The 18,164-nt window shown below is 49.1% G+C and overlaps 1 protein-coding gene across 1 annotated transcript in view; it reads right to left on the bottom strand.

Moving 5' to 3' along the window:
- Positions 1 to 17,578: 17,578 nt before the first annotated feature.
- Positions 17,579 to 18,164, bottom strand: part of C10H8orf33 (chromosome 10 C8orf33 homolog) — a 75,345-nt gene continuing 74,759 nt past the window's right edge. Inside the window, exon 10 of the transcript XR_012161192.2 lies at positions 17,579 to 17,593. The gene's annotated coding sequence lies outside the window, so the exon portion shown is untranslated. The remainder of the gene's footprint in view (positions 17,594 to 18,164) is intronic.

The following is an 18,164-nucleotide window of genomic DNA, read 5'->3' as shown; positions in this document are numbered from 1 at the left end:
CAGGATCAATGGCCTATTGAAAAGGGGGGGCATTTAGGGGTAATGTATATGGGGTACAGTGTATTCTGTTGGCAATGTATGCAATCCTGGAATATAACACTGGGAGGCAAAATCCTTCCAGTGTATGACCAAATTATGAACTTCTATACACTGCCACCTGGACTGTGGTGCACCAATGGATCAGAGGACTTAATCATTGTAAACAATCAAACCAGCACCTACTACCCCATGCTGTACCAAGTAGTTGAATTGCTTTGGACAATACCAAATTTCACTGTGGATATTCAATGGTCACACAATATGGACAAAAGTACACAAAGATTACAAGAGCAACTTGCTGCAAGCGCCAACAGTTGGACACACTTACAATACACACTACAGGATGGCACTGACAAAATTTTAACCTTATCAAAGGAGGAGAAGCAGTGTTTTTGGTGGTGGCCAGGATGTTGGACCACACTGCAGTGGTCAGGACTCTCAGTGTTGCTGTGGATTATCATAGCAGCTGGTGTATTGTTAACTATATTTGTGTTACGTTGCATATGGAAACGATCGGGGGGGGGGGCACAACCCCCTAGAGAACAGCCACTAATTATAACCTATAAGTAATGTAGTAAGCCCTCCCCCTCCAGTGTACTAGAAAACCCGTACCCAATCTTCTCGGGCCCACTATACTGGGAAGTCTGGAACACTAACTGGAATAGGTGTAGTATGCCCGTACGAGAGAAGGTGCAGGGCACGGTACTACACAAGGGGCAGTGGGACAGATGGAGCATCGACACCTTCCACCTTGATGCCTGGCCCTATCAGGAAGTGTGTCACCATATGTCCTATGCTTTTCCAGGGATACCTGGGCAGGAGGATGGCAAAAGAAAAAAAAAAAAAAGGGGGTTAGCGTGTTAGGATATAGATATTCAGGTCTGCCTGTAAAGACCTATACTTTAAGAATGTAGGTATATGTTTATCATTTAGCTAGTAATAGAGGTATACAAGAAAGAATCTGTGTAAGGGCCTTCTCTCACTGTCACAGTCTGAGGCCCTGTTCTTAGGCCAATGCCTTTGGCTAAGCAGCAGAGGCAGCCATAAGCTGGGAAGCAACTGGTCACATCCTCACATTCCAAACTAGTCAATATGGGGCTGTTAGCAAGGTGATCCGATCTATCACCTCCAAAGAAAGGGAAGAGCCTACAAGATGTAAAAGGAAATTTAGTTGGATAGTTTTCTGTCTGATAAGAACTTACTTATCAACAGTGGTGGATTAATGATTTTGCCGCCCCTAGGTCCTGAAATAATTACTGCCCCCACTGCCCCCCGCGCCAGATCACCTCCGCTCCGACTCAGCCTCCTCCCCAAGCACGCCGCCGGGTCCTGCTTCTCCCCCCTCCCTGCCAGCGCTTGTGTGTGAAACAGCTTCGCGCAGCTGGGAGGGAGGGGGTTAGAGGGGGGGACGCAGCACGCTCAGGGGAGGAGGCTGGGCTGGGGTGGGGATTTGGGGAAGGGGATCAATAGGGGCAGGGAGGGGGTGGAGTTGGGACGGCAATTTTGGGGAAGGGGTTGGAATGGGGTCGGGGAAGGGGTGGAGTTGGGGCTGGGCCTGGGGGATGCAAGCACCCACCGGTGCCGGGGGAAGTTGGCGCCTCTGGCTGCACTTACAAATTTGCTGCCCCTGCAGATTTGCTGCCCTAGGCCTAGGCCTTAATATGCTGCTGCTTATCAATAGACAGCTGGGAAACCCTTATGTCTTTATAGGGGTAGTTGTGAAATCCTCACTTCTGTATTGTTTTGTCATTATAGTTCCCACTTTGCTATTGTTTATTTGCATGGTCTCTGTCTGGTTCTGTGATTGTTTCTGTTTGCTGTATAATTAATTTTGCTGGGTGTAAACTAATTAAGGTGGTGGGATATAATTGGTTAGCTAATCATGTTACAATATGTTAGGATTGGTTAGGTAAATTTCAGTAGAATGATTGGTTAAGGTATAGCTAAGAATATTACTACATAAATTAGGGGCAAACAGGAAGTAAGTTGGGATTCAAAAATAAGGATAAAGGAACTTGGATTTAAGCTTGCTGGAAGTTCACCCTAATAAACATTGAATTGTTTGCACCTTCGGACTTCGGGTATTGTTGCTCTCTGTTCATGCGAGAAAGACCAGGGAAGTGGGAGAGTGAAGGAATAAGCTCTCTAACAGTTGAGGTCAATACATTTGAGGGTGTGGAAAAACATCCAAAATATTTAATACATTTCAATTGGACTGCGATTGGTCACGATTAATTTTTTTAAGTTAATCGCTTGAGTTAATTGCGATTAATCGACAGAGCTACTGCATGCAGATGTGGTCACCCCATCTCAAAAAAGATATATTAGAATTGGAAAAAGTACAGAAAAGGGCAACAAAAATGATTAGGGGTATGGAATGGCTGCCGTATGAGGAGAGATTAATAAGACTGGGACTTTTCAGCTTGGAAAAGAGACAACTAAGGGGTGATATGATTGAGGCCTATAAAATCATGACTGGTGTGGAGAAAGTAAATAAAGAAGTGTTATTTACTCCTTCTCATAACACAAGAACTAGGGGTCACCAAATTAAATTAATAGGCAGCAGGTTTAAAACAAACAAAGAAAAGGAAGTATCAGGGGGTAGCTGTGTTAGTCTGTATCCACAAAAACAACAAGGATCCGGTGGCACCTTAAACAAACAAAAGGAAGTATTTTCCCCCCACAATGCACAGTCCATCTGTGGAGCTCTTTGCCAGAAGATGTTGTGAAGGCCAAGACTATAACAGGGTTCAAAAAAGAACTAGTTAAATTCATGGAGGTCCATCAATGGTGTCACGGAGTCACTGGGGTGCTCTGGAACTATTCTCTACGAAGCCAGTCAGGACTCTGGGGGAGCCTCGTCTCTCTGAGCATACTGTCTCCAGGGCAAGAAGCTTACACAGCTTCGACCTTCCTGGGTCTGACTTCGGAGCATTCAGCATCCCCTTCTTCACCGTGTGCTTCCTGCAGCGAGTCCACCCAGGCGGGGCTCCTGGGGAAGCCAGAGGGCCCTGCACCCCAACTCCACAGTCAGCAGTGACTCTCAGCCAGCTGGTAAAACAGAAGGTTTATTAGTTGACAGGAACACAGCGTAGGGCAGAACTTATTAGCACAGAAATCAGTGACTTTCAGCCAGCTCCATCTTGGAGGGAGGGGAGCCCAGAGCCATGGCTCTGGTCCTCCCCCTGAACCCCCAGCCAGCCAAGACTGCCTCCTTTCCACCGGCCAAGCCTTAGTTACCCTCGAGCCCCTCCTCTGGCCTTTGTCTCTTTCCTGGGCAAGGAGACCACCTGATCTCTTTGTTCTCCAACACCTTCAGTTGGTACCTTGCAGGGGAGGGGCCCAGAACTTCAGTTGCCAGGAGACAGGGTGTTGGCCATTCTCTGTGCAGACAGCATCACACCTGCCCTCTAGGGCTCTACAACAATTACACACCCTTATCCCACCACCTAAGATACTTAAGAAACACACAGGGGAAACTGAGACACCCACACAGTATTCAGAGAAAACATTAAGAACATTCCCACTTCATCACAAACAGCTATTAGCCAGGATGGGCAGGGATGGTGTCCCTAGCCTCTGTTTGCCAGAAGCTCGGAATGAGCGACAGGGGATGGATCACTTGCTGATTACCTGTTCTGTTCATTCCCTCTGGGGCACCTGGCATTGATTTCTGTTGGAAGACAGGATACTGGGCTAGATGGACCTTTGGTCTGACCCAGTATGGTTGTTCTTATGTTCTCCAGTTTACCCTGGCATGAGGGAGAAGAGAAGCAATGTTTTTACCTGACGTTTTGCCCAAGTGAGGGCAGGGCTTGACCCAATCTGGTAAAAAACCAGGAGTGATGAGTGTGTGTGGAGGGGGGTGGGGAGGGGAAGGATTCACTGTTCTTTCACTTTCCTTATTGCTCTATCTAGAGGTGCCAGACGGGAGTGCGTGACTCTCGGTACTTGTTCCAAGCTACTGGCCCTCACATAAGCCCACAGAAGTGTCCACATTTAGCACATAATTATAGTGAAAAACAAGTCCATTGAGCTCATTTCTACATCCTCTGGGCCTGCAAAGAAAGTACTGCAACATCTGCTGCCTCATCATTAGGCCGTGTTCACTGAAACATCACTGGTAATTAGGGAATTAATTCTCATAGCCATTTGACCGCCATAAGGAAGGGGGTAAGGGACTACTGCTAGAGGTTACATTAAAACAACCTCTCTCAACTTCACACAGGCTACATTTGAAGGCCACAGACCAACCAAATGACCATTTCTTGGGAAAACCATTTATTTCTCAGCGCTCACAGGGAGAACAAGAGGGACGGGTCTAGAGTACAAAGAAAAGGAGATTGAAGAATCCTGGGCAAACCTCTGCCCCTTACCAGGCAGAACTTCTAAGAGGCCAAATCCTTACAGTCCTCAATTTTTAAATCACTTCTTGTGACTTCAGGACAACTTGCTCTGGTTTGCCTGAGTAAGCACTAGAGTATTTGACCCACTAAAGGCAATAGGAGTTTTGCTGGGAAAAGCCTAAAAGATCTGACCCCATTTGAACATAGAGCTGTAATTCTATCAAAAGGGTCTGGTTAGAGCCTGAGCAGGAGCAGCTGAATTTTCCACTCAGTCACATTCATTAATGTCTGTGAGGTTAGTTCAGCTTTACACCAGTGAAAACAAGTGCAGAATTTTGCCCTCAGATTGCAACTCATTTCTTCATGTGCAAATTGTTTTATAGGGCCAGGCATTGCCTGAGTGGCTTTGTTCTGCATCTGCTGGATGTCGCTGGGAAACTCCATTGGATCCCTCCCTTTGAAAGCTCCAAAGCACAAGTCCCCCCACCCACTCATTCCCAGTCAGGGTACTGTCTGTCCACCAGGAGAGGAGGAGAAGAAGAGGCTCTTAAGGACACTATAACAGCACCACCCCATCTCATACACTGATGGTTACTGTGCTAGGGTCAACACCATGCTGTCTCCATCACAGCTCTCTCGCTTTGCCTTTCTTTTCTGCTCTCCTCCATGGCTTTTCTCCTTTGAAGCACGAGCACCCCAAATTGGAGCCCGTTCTTCAGCAAAGTTGGAGATTGGGTATTGGGAACTGCTGACAAGTCCATGTTGTTAGTGGGGTTTGAGAAAAGGCTGGGAAGGCAGCTGGCTTTCTGCCTATGCAGGGGACAGGCAATGGTTGGGACAAAGTGGGGGCCTTGGCCTGTCCCCAGTGATGGCAACGGCAAAGGTCCCATTGACAGCAATGAGAACAAGAGTATGTTGTTAATGGGCCAAATTCTGCTCGCTCTTAAACTCAGAGAAGCCCCTTGATTCCATGGATCTAGAGAAGCCCCACATTCGGCCTATCGTGCTTTTACCTCTCACGCACCTCCCCCATGCAGCACGTGCCCCTCCTTGGGAGAAAGACCTTCATTCACACATTAAGACTGTGAAAAAACATCCTCCTGAGCGACAAAAGTTTTAGCGCTGAAAAGCACCACGGTGCTCCCAGCGATAAAGCTACTACTCCTTGTTCTGGGTGGTTATTTTTTTATCATCGTGACAGCTCTCCCCCGGCAATAAAGTGTGACTACACTGCCCGTGTCAGAGTCTCTCCATGGCAGATTTGCCACAGAAGGGCCACCAGCATTGGGTCTAGAGAAGGTGGCAGCTTTTAGCCTGCTCTTCCCCTCCTGTCTCAATGGTATCCCAGGAAAGCACCTCCTGCTCCAGTCACACTGCTTGCCTAAGTCTCTCTTAAGACCCTTATTTATGTTAGATAAGGGTCACTTGGCTGAGATGTGGTTGGGGCTTACAAGAAATCCACAGGGAAAGAAAGAGTGTTAAATCCCCAATGAAAATATCCTTAGCCCTGGAGTTTAACCAGGTATATGCCCTACCACAGAAGTTTGTGACACTAGGGAAAGTAACCACCTGTGCATTGCTGCACCCTGTATGGCAGACAGCACAACAACAGGGAAGGGCACCCATGTGTGTACAGGGAACTGATTCTAGAACTTGGGCTTGTGCTTCTAGATCGCTTCTGAATGCATCTGGGAGATTCTGGGCTGCATACTCTGGGACCAGGCTTCATCCCTAGGGAGTTTATGGAGGGTTGTCACAGACTCACCATCCTGGAGTGCCTCCTTCTGGCAAGAGCCAGCATCGCTGTCTCACCCTCCTCCTCCTCCAGACTGCAGTGACTTAGCCCTCCAGCCAGGTCATGCTGAAAGTCCCGCTCCTTCGGGGATAGCAGAGTCCTAACTCCAAGGAACGAGAACTCTTCCAACTCTCCCCAGATGCTTTTCCTCTCCCCCAGGCTCTGCAGCTCATCCTCACTCTTGCAGACACTGCCTCGGAGGAAACCCAGCTCCTCCTGTGCCACTGACCCAGGCCTGATTTAGGAACCCCCTTCTCCCCAGCTACCATCTCTTCCAACAGGGACAGGGTACAAGCTCCCTCAGTGGTTCCTTTCCCAGAGACAGAAAACTCCAGTCCCCGCTACCGCTCTGCTGGACCACCCAGCTGGCTCTAATCCATAATTGCCCATCTCTTCTCCAGGTGCCACAGAATGGGCTAATTGGGGTCCCCAGTTCCCACTAACCCTGTCATTGCCAGTGTGGGCTACTGGCCCATCACAAGAAGAGAGGAGTTTTTTCCCCTTAGCTTCACCTCTGATAGTGTGACAGAGATGGAACAATGTTTACAAAGCTTGACTCCATTATTAAAATGCCCGTGGAGCTCCATCGAGACTCTGTGCTTGTAACACTAGGAAATACCAACTGCCTGCAGGAGAAGTTTGTGTGAGCATTCTGTATGCCCTCTGCTACCCTACATGATTCTAGCACACCTTTATGAAAAGCAGCAGGGCTCACAAAACGTTGTATAACAAATAAATATTTATTTAACCCTTGATATTGCAGCAGAGGATATAGATCTGCTCTATGCCATGATTAGAGCTCAGCTGTCAAGGTTTCTGGTCAACATCCCTTTGAGGAAGGAGCTGTTCTTTTGTTCTGCATTTGTACAGCACCTACCACAACGAGGCCCTGGCGGCCCATGCCATGGGTGAGCGCCTAGGCACTTCTACAGTACAAATAATGAATACTAACATGGTGTTATACTATTGATTGACAAATCACTTGGGGCCAGATTTTGGAGGCCTAACTGATGCGGGCCGTATCACCCTCAACCAGCAGTCAAAAATAATGGAGCAGGCCTCCCCAAAACTATGAGATTGGCTTAAAAGTCACGAGATACTAAAAGCAATACATTGGTGATTCTTTTATTTGCCTTCCGATTTGTGAGCCTTTCGGGCCATGTTTTCAAGATTTTATCCAGAAACTGTAAGGCTAAAAACATATTTGTTCTTAACTTAAAAGCAGAGAGTCTCACACAGTCATGTGACTCCAGGGGCTGAGACTTTAGGAAAAACACTAATTATGGCGAGACTTGCAACAAAATTCTGAGAGTTGGCAACACTACCTGTGATTCCAACACATTTTAAAAGAAGCTCTTTGCTGGTAACTCACTGTGCTCCAATATCTCCTTGCAAGTTCCCCTGGAGTTAACACTGCACCTCTCTAGTGAGGCTTTTAAAAACATTGAGTCAGATCCTCAGCTGATGTAAATCAGCATGGGAGCTCTTCTGGTTTATACCAGCTGAAGGTTAGGCTCATAGGATCTGCTCCTATTTACACCAGTGTATATTTGGAGTAACTCCATTGACTTTAATGGAGTTGGTCTGACTTTATCCAAGTGAAATTGAGCACAGAATTTAGTCCAGAGAAGACAACAGGGAAAAGCAAAGAAATAGCAGAGAGCACTTCAGCTTGGTTATTAAATGAAACAAACAAGAGGCAACAGTAGCTCAGCTTTTATTGGTATTACCCCAATCACACACAGAATGCACTGAGTTTTCGGTATGTACATAGAGATATACATAAATGCAGGCATACAGCTTGATTTGGTACAATTTCTCCTGATACCCTTGAATCTGTGATCAGTTTTTCAGAGTCTTGCATCTAGTGAATCACTTATGTTCACATAACTGTGCTGTACCTCCAGAACTGTGTGGGTACGTCTACATTCCAGCTGGGAAGTGTCCTTCCCAGCTCCGGGAGATGTGCATGGGTTATCTCTGATTGAGCAAGCACACTAAACATGAGCAGGGTGGCTGTAGCAGCATGGGTGAGAGGTTGGGCTAGCCCCCTGAGTACAGTCCTGTCCGAGGTCTTAGGTAGGTACTCGGGTGATTAGCCTGAGCCACCACACATGTGGCCACTACTATTTTTAGCTCAATTGGAGCTAGCGCATATACCGATCCTGAGATGAGAACTACAGTGCAGACATGCCCAGCTCAGTCTATACGTGAGCCCATGTGTATCTAGCCCCGCTCTACCGCAATTCCAGCTTATTCCTTGGGCTCCCTCCCTGAAGTTAATAGTAACCTTCCAATTCCTATTTTCTCTATGCTGCAGGATGTTGTGCCATCTCTAGGATGAGGTATCTATCCAGACCTCCAATTGCAAGCATTTCTAACATGGACCTCGCTCCTAACCTGATACAATTCTCATCCACTTCTCCTACCAATGATTCAAGTCCCACTCTATGTGCCTCTCCTTTGCATGCGGGCAGGCTTCCAGCAGGAGTGCCTTGTGATGTGGACATTTGCTCACTAAGGGTGGGCTTCACAAAGGCACGTAACTCCCATGAACTCAGTGAACCCCAGCCTAAGGGATTGATGTGTGATGTCAAAGGGACATTGCCAGACCAGGATTTTGGAACAGCCACTGAAGGGAATGTCATCCCTTCGAGAAGCCACCCCAGACTTTACACTGAGCCCAGTGTCTGCTTGGGACGGGACTTGGGGAGTCCTTCTTAGCACTTGGTGACTACTCATTAAGGGGAGCAGGTTACCCTGCACTGGAAGCCTCGTGTGCCACTTGAGTCCCAGTTGTATGTAGAACACCTAGCAGCACAACATGACCCTGCTGATGACTGAGTCCCAGGAGCCAAGACCAGGACTGTAATACAATGACAATGCCAGGTTCAGGCTTCTGCCTCTGGAACAAGGCTCCCCGCTGCCCATCACTATGGAATACCGTCCCCTTTACAGGAACTTTCTGTCACATGTCCCATGGAGACATTGCTATGGCAACACAGACCTCACAGTACCCAGAGTACTTTAGAGCAGCCCATCCAGGCTAGCGCTGCTGATCGCCCATGATTGCACTGAGGGGCACTGGAGTCTGTTGTCCCGGGAGAATGAATTGCTGATGCCCAGTTGTCTTTCATCTCTCCCCAGCTGCGCCCATTCCAGATGGAGTCCTGAGGAACTTTTCTCTACTTACCTACTTTGGTTTTCCTCCTCCCACCCTCTGGATGAGAGGGCTCCGAATTGGGACCTGTTATTTTTTTACTGCCTGGCTCTGGGGGTAAGTCTAAGGCTGACCGATTTGAGGATAAACTATACCGTGAGCTAAATTCATCCCTGCTGTAACTCCCCTGACCCGAGTGGAGCACTGGGCATGGCTTATGCAGGGGGTGCTGTGTCCATTGGGGAAGTTAGGAAATGCTCCCATGTGGACCATTTCCCCACATCAGGATTCCAGGCTAATGACTCCTTACAGAGCAATAGCAGGATCTCTGACTTGGAGTGACAGCTCTAATAGGAATCTAACATCCCAGCTAGAGCTAAGGCCCAGCAGCACCCAGGGAACTTTGTACTTCCTCAGTGAAATAGATGCACACAGTGGATCCAGGCTCTGCAGCTCTCTGCCACTCAGCAGTGCTGGATTCAGGAACAACTTAGGGACTTGCACCCTGAAAACCAGCTGACACAGATACAATTTGGGCAGAGTGAGAGGTGGGACCTGCTGTTTCAAGAGCACCTCCTGCTGGCCAGTGGACATACAGCACGATCAGTGCTGCTCTTAGGAAAGGCAACACCTGACGGATTGTTGTAGGGCAGAGAAATGGTCAAGGATATAAAGGACTGACAGCAGCTCTAGAATGAAGGGGTGGGGATGCCAGTGTCTCCCTGGGCCTGGCCTTTGCACTGCAGTCAGGGGCTGAAACTGCTGTTGAACTGTTTCTACTGGGCAGGAGCAGTGGGCATCAGGCCTGGGGCAGTTGGCGGTAAGTTCCTCCCACAGGGCGTCTGCCCTCTGACTCCTAGCTCAGTCAGATTCCTACACAACACAGAGTTTAATTTACTGTACTATGCAAACCCCTGGCTTCCAAGTACCCTACGGAGGGTGAGTCTGTTGGAAGTGGAGGCTAAATAAAGCCTTGCTGCCTACTGATTTCTGTTCCCATTTACAGCCACTCCATTTAGGCAACAGGAAGTGGCTTTGGCTCTCTGCCCAGGACTAGATCCTGTGTGACACACCCATGGCTAACTGGTTCCTTATGTGTCTGTAAAATCCCATTTCATTAAAGCAATAAGAGCACTCTGGCCATGCATATGAAGGGGATTATTGTACTCCTTGGACCATAGGCACCTCCTTGCCCGGGGGGTACTCAAGGCCCGCTCAGCCCCAGCCCGCACTCTACCCTTTCCTCCTAGCACCCAGGCCCACCCTGCCTCTTCTTGCTCCCGCTCCACCCCTGCCCCGACTCTTCCCACCCAGTTTTGCCCCCTCCTCCCGAGTGTGCCCCGTCCCCACTCTTCCCCCTCCCTCCAGCACCTTCTGCAGGCCACGGAACAGCTGATCACAGCAGGAAGGAGGCACGGGGAGGGAGGGGGAGGAGGGGCAGTTGGCTGCTGATGGGTGCTAAGCAGCCCTGGAGCACCCACGGAGTTGGTGCCTATGCCTGATGCTTCGAGTAACTTGCTTTCAGCATCACCTGAGATATACCTCACTGAAGTGGCCCAAGTTCTTGAGGCAACACACACCTACTGTGCACCCCTACGTACCAGGCCTGTTCCTACTGAAGTGCCAAGATTCCAGCAGAACACTGGCAGCACGTCATTCAACTGCTGCTGGGAGTCAAGGGCTGGGCTAGCAGGGGGCTGCAGGCTGGGAGTAAGGGGTACCGGCAGAGCTGTATGGGGAGCCCATTGGCTGTGGCAAATCCATCAGCAAAGGGTGGCAAGCAGTGGTACATCTGAATGCATGATGGCTGCAATGCACCAGAGCCAGATTCTGATCTTGGTTACATCAGTATAAAACTAGACCATTTTCTGCAATGGAGTTGTTCTGGATTTATGGTGGTGTAACAGAGAAAAAAAATCTGATCCCCAATAGCTTACACTCAGAGGCCCAGCTCTCGGAGTGCCAAAGTAGCCAATGCTAAACAACACGGTCCAGAGCAGCTTGCACAAAAAAGAAAACAGATACTGCAGCTTGCTAGCTAGAGACCTCTCGATTGCCATAAGAGATCAATGTTCAGACAGGAACCAGCACCATCAGGCCTTACAGTCACAGGATTGCAGAGAGCAAAGGGACCTATTGTGGAACAACACAGATTGTACAGGGGGAGTTTCACTCCAAACATCAAAAGGAAACTGACCAGGCCAAATAAATGAGAGTTTCTGGAGACAGTAGCTTTTCTTATTGTAAACGTTGCTCTCTCCTGCCAGTGCTGAGCACTGAATCAGCCACAGGGAGCCTGGGAGAAGCTGCCCTCTTTGAGGAACAGGAAACAGGGCTTCCACTGAAGCAATCAGTCAGCCTGCAGCGACTGAATTTCAGAATGGATTAAGTATGCTGCTGTACAAACATATTGGGAAGTTTAGTCTCAAGAAATAGCAAATATATCTGACCTAGCCTCCCGGAGAAGATTGGGTTTTTGCCTTTAAAAAAAAAAAGTAAATGCAATGTCAAATGTGCAGCATCCCCCTCTCTGCCACGCTCAGGGAGAGCCTTCTCTTCTTCATTTTACTCCAGGTTTTTTTCAGGAAGGCTGTGATGTCACTACTTCTGCAAGCTGCCACTGCACACATTGGGAACTGGAGCTGTCAGAGAAGCCAGTGAAAGTGAGTCAGTCTCGTGCATGGTGCAAACGGCAGCAGGAAGCAGAAAGAGTCTGGAAAGAGGAAAAACTAGGGCATGCCTCCTTCATCAGCATTCTGACGGGAGAGGGAAACCAGCCATTCGGATACTGGGCAAAAACATTTATAATTTCATGAAAAACTGCCAAATTGTTTCCATTTCATGAGGTTCAAAATTGAATCGCTTTTTCCATCAGTTTTCACAGAATATTTTTAAAAATCTTGAATTTTCAAAATTTCAATTTCCCCCTTTTCCCACAGATTGAAAGAAAGTAAATGATGTCTTGGGCAGAGTTGGATTAAGGTTTTGTGGGCCCCTCCCCACCCCTTTCACCTGTGGGCCCATCCCTGTTCTGCCCCTCCCCCCATGGCCCTGCACCTGTTCCACCCAAGATCCTGTCCCATTCTGCCCCCAATGTGGCCCTGCAACCCGTTTGCTCCTTTCTGCACCCCCAAGGCCAGAGAAGGTCTGTCTCCCCACCATGGCCATGGGCTGCAGTGTGGAGTGAGAGCTACTCCAGTCCCAGGGCCACAGGCGGGTTCGAGTGCTGGGGCTTCCCCCACCACCCAGTGCTTCTGCCAGGGAGCAGGGTCAGGGCACAAGGGTTTCCCGTGCCCTGTCTGCCCATCTGGCGCTTCTGCCAGGGCTTCAGGCTTCCACTGCAGTTTGGCAGATTTTTGCCAGGGCCCCTGGACATAAGCCTCATTAGCCCGGTGGCTAATCCACCACTGGTCTTGGGGGGGGGGTCTTATCCTCCCCCCCTCAATAACTTTTCAAAACTTCCTCTACAGCACGGCAGAATTACAGTTTCCACTGGTCCCTGACACTCTGAGGTGCTGAGCATCCACAGCTCCCCATGGCTTTAGCTGGAGTTATGGGTACTTAGCATTTCTGACGATCCGTTACATAGCTCCTTGAAGGAGGGTCTGGCCCTTCTGTCTTGTGCAGCACTTCTTTGTGCCCAACAAGTCATTAACAGTGACAGTTACCTACATGCAGGCAGCCAGGGGCAGTGGCTCCTGGTATCCCATGGAATGAGATATTTTACCATGGGGCAGGGAGGTGGGGCCGTGAATGAAGGAGCTGGAAAAGAACCACAGCTCTGGGGACTGGACTGGTCTTTCCAAGATCAGTTGCAGCTTTGTTACCTCTTTCCTGCTGTTCTCCAGACTCCCCCCCCCCCCCCCCGGCTGGCGACTCCTAGCTCCCAGCACTGGCATTTAGTGCTGATTTCAGCTTTGCCTTCACTGGAACAAGCCCAGTGCCCAGTGCACAGCTCTGCTTCTTTTCCTCCTGCAACGTGTAGTCTGTTCTCCAGGCACTGCCTCCCCAGAGCTAGTTACAGATGCCCTTGCAAACGACTCCCCAAGCTGACTCAGTACCCAGGGCTGTGGAAATGGTGCCCAACTTGCTGCTGAGCAGATGGGTGCGTCAGCTACAAGTTTTCCCATTATATGCCATGTCAGCTGGCAAGCCCCATTCAGCAGCAGGGTAGGGCTGGACAGAGCGGCTCTTACTAAGTGAGAATTACTCAGAATGAGGGAACTCCCCCGTGAGCAGAGTGGGGGAGTAGATCAGAGTGAACAGGCACGTGTGGCAACAGCTGGATTGCCCTCTGAGCAACGCCTCTGGGGATCACAGCTATACACCCAGGTCTCCATTTTATGCATGCTCCTAGGCAGGTGCCCTTGAGGGGGGAATGGGCAAAGGGGGCCCCTTCTCTCCTCCCCCTCCCAGAGCACATTTGCAGATGGCAAGTGTAATTTGGTTACTGGTGCTCTGGAAGTGCTGGGGGTGGGAGGAAGGGGGACCAGTCTGGCAAGCACTAACTGGCCAAGGGGGGATGTGTTGGGGCACTAGCATGAGTGCTGGGGAGAGCACTGTAAAATAGCTAAAGCAGCTGCTGTAGGCACCCCCAGCACTCCTGCCATGTGCTGTGCCTTCTGAAGGCATAATGCACCCCACGTTGGCATGGTGCTGGCTCACAGAGACCACAGACATGAAAGCTGGAAGGAATCCGTTGGTTCATCTGGCCCTCTGCCACAACAGGCCTACCCCCTCAAGAGTAGCCTTCACGGCCTGGCTTTAACTGAAAGGTTTCCGTGGTCCTGAGTTCTGGCAGCAAGACAGACTTGGTTAGTGCCTGGGGCAGCAGAGGCAGTAGTTAGAAATTCAAGGCCCTACACAGACTGCTGCGAAACCAGCTGTGCTTCCAGCTCCAGCCTATCTCCCAAAGGGCCTGATGGTTCCATTCTGAGGCAGGTGAATCAATCATGGTCACTGAGCCAAGGAAGAACGAGGAGTAACGGTCTCCAGCTGCAGGGGGGGAGGTCTAGGCTGGATATGAGGAAAAACTTTTTCACTAGGAGGGTGGTGAAGCACTGGAATGGGTTACCTAGGGAGGTGGTGGAATCTCCTTCCTTAGAGGTTTTTAAGGTCAGGCTTGACAAAGCCCTGGCTGGGATGATTTAGTCGGGGATTGGTCCTGCTTTGAGCAGGGGGTTGGACTTGATGACCTCCTGAGGCTCCTTCCAACCCTGAGATTCTATGATTCTAAGTTCTTCTTTTTCTGGTCACTAACAAACACGATAGCTCTTGCTGCTGCTTGTGCTTGGCCTGGTTTTCCCCGGGCAAAGGGGCGTCGGAGGCTCTGAGTGAGTGGATGGCTCAAAGCGTTCTCCTGCTCAGTGTGGGGGATCTAACTGGAGATTGGTTTAATCCATTTACAGCCTTTGAAGTGAACAAGCAGATGTCTGAAGAGGCTCCCTTTAATCTTTACACAGCTGCTCTGGGTCACCCTCCCATCAGCCTCCACCAGTGCCTGCTGTGGTTGGGCTGCGAGTTCAGACAGCCTGCAGCCAGTTACCCCTCAGACCTGTGTTGGTCTGAGTACCTAACAGGCCTTCTTACAAACCACCCCGAAGGGAAGAGAAATGCAAACTCCTCATGCCCCAAAATAGGGTGGTATATGGCATCATCCGCCATCCCTCTCTGAGAGCCCCCCTGCAAGTCTGGGCAGGTGGGGGCAAAGCAGTGACATATCTGGGCAGGTGCAGGAATCTGAGGGGAATCCTTCATGGCCCCATCTCTCTTCCCCGCAGTCCTATATTGCAGGGCAATATAATGTGTCACTGTCAGTGCCACTTACACACATTCTCCCCATGCTCTGAAATGCCTTCAGGGGGCAATTTAGGTCAATTCTGGCAAGGAAGAATGGGCAGCTGGGCTTCTGAGAAAGCTGTCCTGAATTGTGCTCTGACCACTGGTAGAAAGAACTTCTATGACCATTGCCAAGAGCGCCCTATCTCAGACTTGGCTGTGGTCACCAGTAAAGTCCCCACTGTTCACCAAGTCTATTCAAGCAGCCTCTGAAAGGTTCTTGAGCCTAAATAACAGTATAAACCCACTCCCAGCTGCAGACAAAATGTAATACCCTAGTTCCAGCACTAGCTGCTGAGTGCAATATGGTTCATGAGTCTTACATAAGCAGAGGGAGAGAGCCAGTCCGCGTTCTTGACCAGACTGATCCCTGGTGTAACTCCACTGGCGTCGCATTGCTTCCATCTGTGTGAAACTGCCAAGGGGCAGACTGGAGCTGCAGGGCAATACAGTTACTTTAGTCAAGCTTCACCCACAGCCCCAGACTACTCCCCCATAGCACCAGGGTAGATGTTTCTGCTAAAATGACCAGCTGTGAAATAGTTAATAACGTTGATTTTAATTTATCAACATATGACTTCCTCGTGAACACCCCACCCTCAATACTCCAGATTAAATGGTGACACCCCCACGTAAACCCAACTCACGGGGCTTTTAGGGGAGGCTCCAAATGGCCATTCTTGTAGGCTCACTGATCCACAGGCATCTCTCTGTGTCCTGTTGAAGTGGCTCAGAGCAGGCTACAGTTGCTCACAGACCACGAGAGAAGAGATCCCAGGATGCTGCCCTTCAGTGGTTGGCCAACAGAAAGGAGACAGGATCTACTGCAGCTTTCAGCTTGAGTGATAACAGTTTGGAATGGAAGAAGCAGGGTTCTAGCCCTAGTTCCACAGAGGTATGTATCTGATTTATGTGGTATTGTCTATATATTGTCTATCTATTGTCTCTACAGCACATGGGTGAGTTACAAGCAGGAAGTACTTTACCTGCCATCTTTAGCTCAGCCGAGTGGATGGAGCTATAGGAAGGCCAATGGGCTAACAGGAAACACTTAACAGAAGCCCCTCTAGATTTTATCAGCCTTAGACTAAACAGTCATTTCAGACCTGCAAAAACAAATATGTGGCAGGAAGACAATTCACATCAGCAGGAAGAGGAGAAAAAATACCCGGGGGAAAAATTTTGCTGGACAGCCCTAGAGGAGAGCTCCACTGTGCACACTTTGATTAGCTGAGAGTATTGTTTCCAGCTCCTAAAGGGGAGATTTTCTTTGACATTTGCCCTAGTTCTTACTGAGTCTCAGAGCCATGACTTCAACACCAGTGCCTCAGTTCTGACCATAGTGGCATAACTCTGGATTTACACCAGTGTAACTGACCTTAGTGTGCTGGCTCTGCATTTACACTGGTGCAACAAATCCGAAGCAAGCCCTGCTAGTGCACATACCTGCAAACAGCCAGCCATTATGGCTCAGATTTTCAAAGCCAGTCATTGCATGTGGATGCTCAATTCCTGTTACTTCTAGTGCTGACTGGGTGTCCAAATCTTCTAGGCTGCCTTGCAAGTCTGAGCCCATATGTTCAACCACTGCCTGGACATTAGCACTTATTTCAGTGCTGGTCAGAACACCAGGGCTATCCTGTACTCTGTTTGGGAAGCACTGCAAGATCTTTGATTTAAGTGCTACTAGGTGGAAGGGACTCAGAGTTCCTTGCTATTAGTCCCCGTAGAATGGAATATTTGCATTTACTTTCTGTAACTCCTGTTTACTATGTCCTTAAGGCAAACAGCCCAAGTTCCCAGCACTTCTGACTATTCCCTGGCCCCCATCCAGTCAGTCCTAAGCACATCCCTGCACTCAGTTCAGTCCCAGTCTTGTGCGCGGGGACTCATGTCCAAATCATATTTTGGGAGAGTGGATTCCAGAAGGATGCCTTCCCATGAGGTGACTGATATGGATTGGTGTTATTAACCAGGCCTCGGTACCTGTGCAGTGTGCCCAGCAGTCCCACATCTTTCCCTTACCTTGTAGCTATTGGGATATGTAACTCTCAGGAAATAGGCTGTATTAATAAATCAGTGGGTAGGTGTTTCACATGTTTCAGGAGGGTTACTTCGGCAATTGAAATTACCTTCCACTGAAGGGCTGGGGAACAGATCTGACCCCTTCCACTCAGAACTGAGGCGCACTCACTAGCTTGGCAGGTGATGGCAGCATTCCATGCTTCTAAACATGAGATCTTGGTCTGAGTCAACCTGCCTTCTTGTTCAGCAGGCTTGCAGGGTCAGGAGGACAGAGATGGGGACTCTTGATAATTAACAGCAACCCACTGGGGTTTTTAGTAGTAGTAGCCCATTCAGCCCTCTTCAGTTGTAAGGATCCTACAACTCAGGATCATGAGGGATTTATAGCGTCTGTGGGTGCAGGGGGAGATAAAGGTAGAATCTCAGAATTCTGCTGAGTGAAACAGAAGGCAAACACTGGCTGCATGTGTGTCTTTCAACTCTTATGCCCTGCCTACACTAGCCCTCAAATGGGGAGGGGCATACCCTTGTGGCTAAAACACAGGCCAGGGAGTCAGGAATACTGAGTTCTAGTCCCACCCTGCCTGTAACCTTAGGCAAGTCATATAATCTCTCTGGGGTCAAATTCCTTAATTGTAAAATGGGGATAATTCTATTTCATAGGGGAATGTGAGGATTGATTCCTTAATGTTTGTAAAGAACTTGGACACCAGCGGAAGAAGGTGCTAGAGAAGTGTACAGTGTTATTTAAATAGATTTTATTGAACCATTTTAACAAGCAATTTAAATATAACTGCAGCTAAAATGATTTAAAAACATGGATGAGGCCAAATCCTATTATAAACCATTTTAGATACTGTGAGCTAGCATAGGGGGGGTCTAAAATGGCGTAGAGTAGCAGAATTTGACTCCGTCCACCCTGGAGACCCAAACAACAGCTGAGCCATTTTAAGGGGTAGGA

This window comes from Lepidochelys kempii, chromosome 10, assembly GCF_965140285.1.
Source record: "Lepidochelys kempii isolate rLepKem1 chromosome 10, rLepKem1.hap1, whole genome shotgun sequence".
NCBI classification, from domain to species: domain Eukaryota; kingdom Metazoa; phylum Chordata; order Testudines; family Cheloniidae; genus Lepidochelys; species Lepidochelys kempii.
Note: the sequence above shows the minus strand (reverse complement) of the source record. Positions and strands in the feature narration are given on the sequence as shown.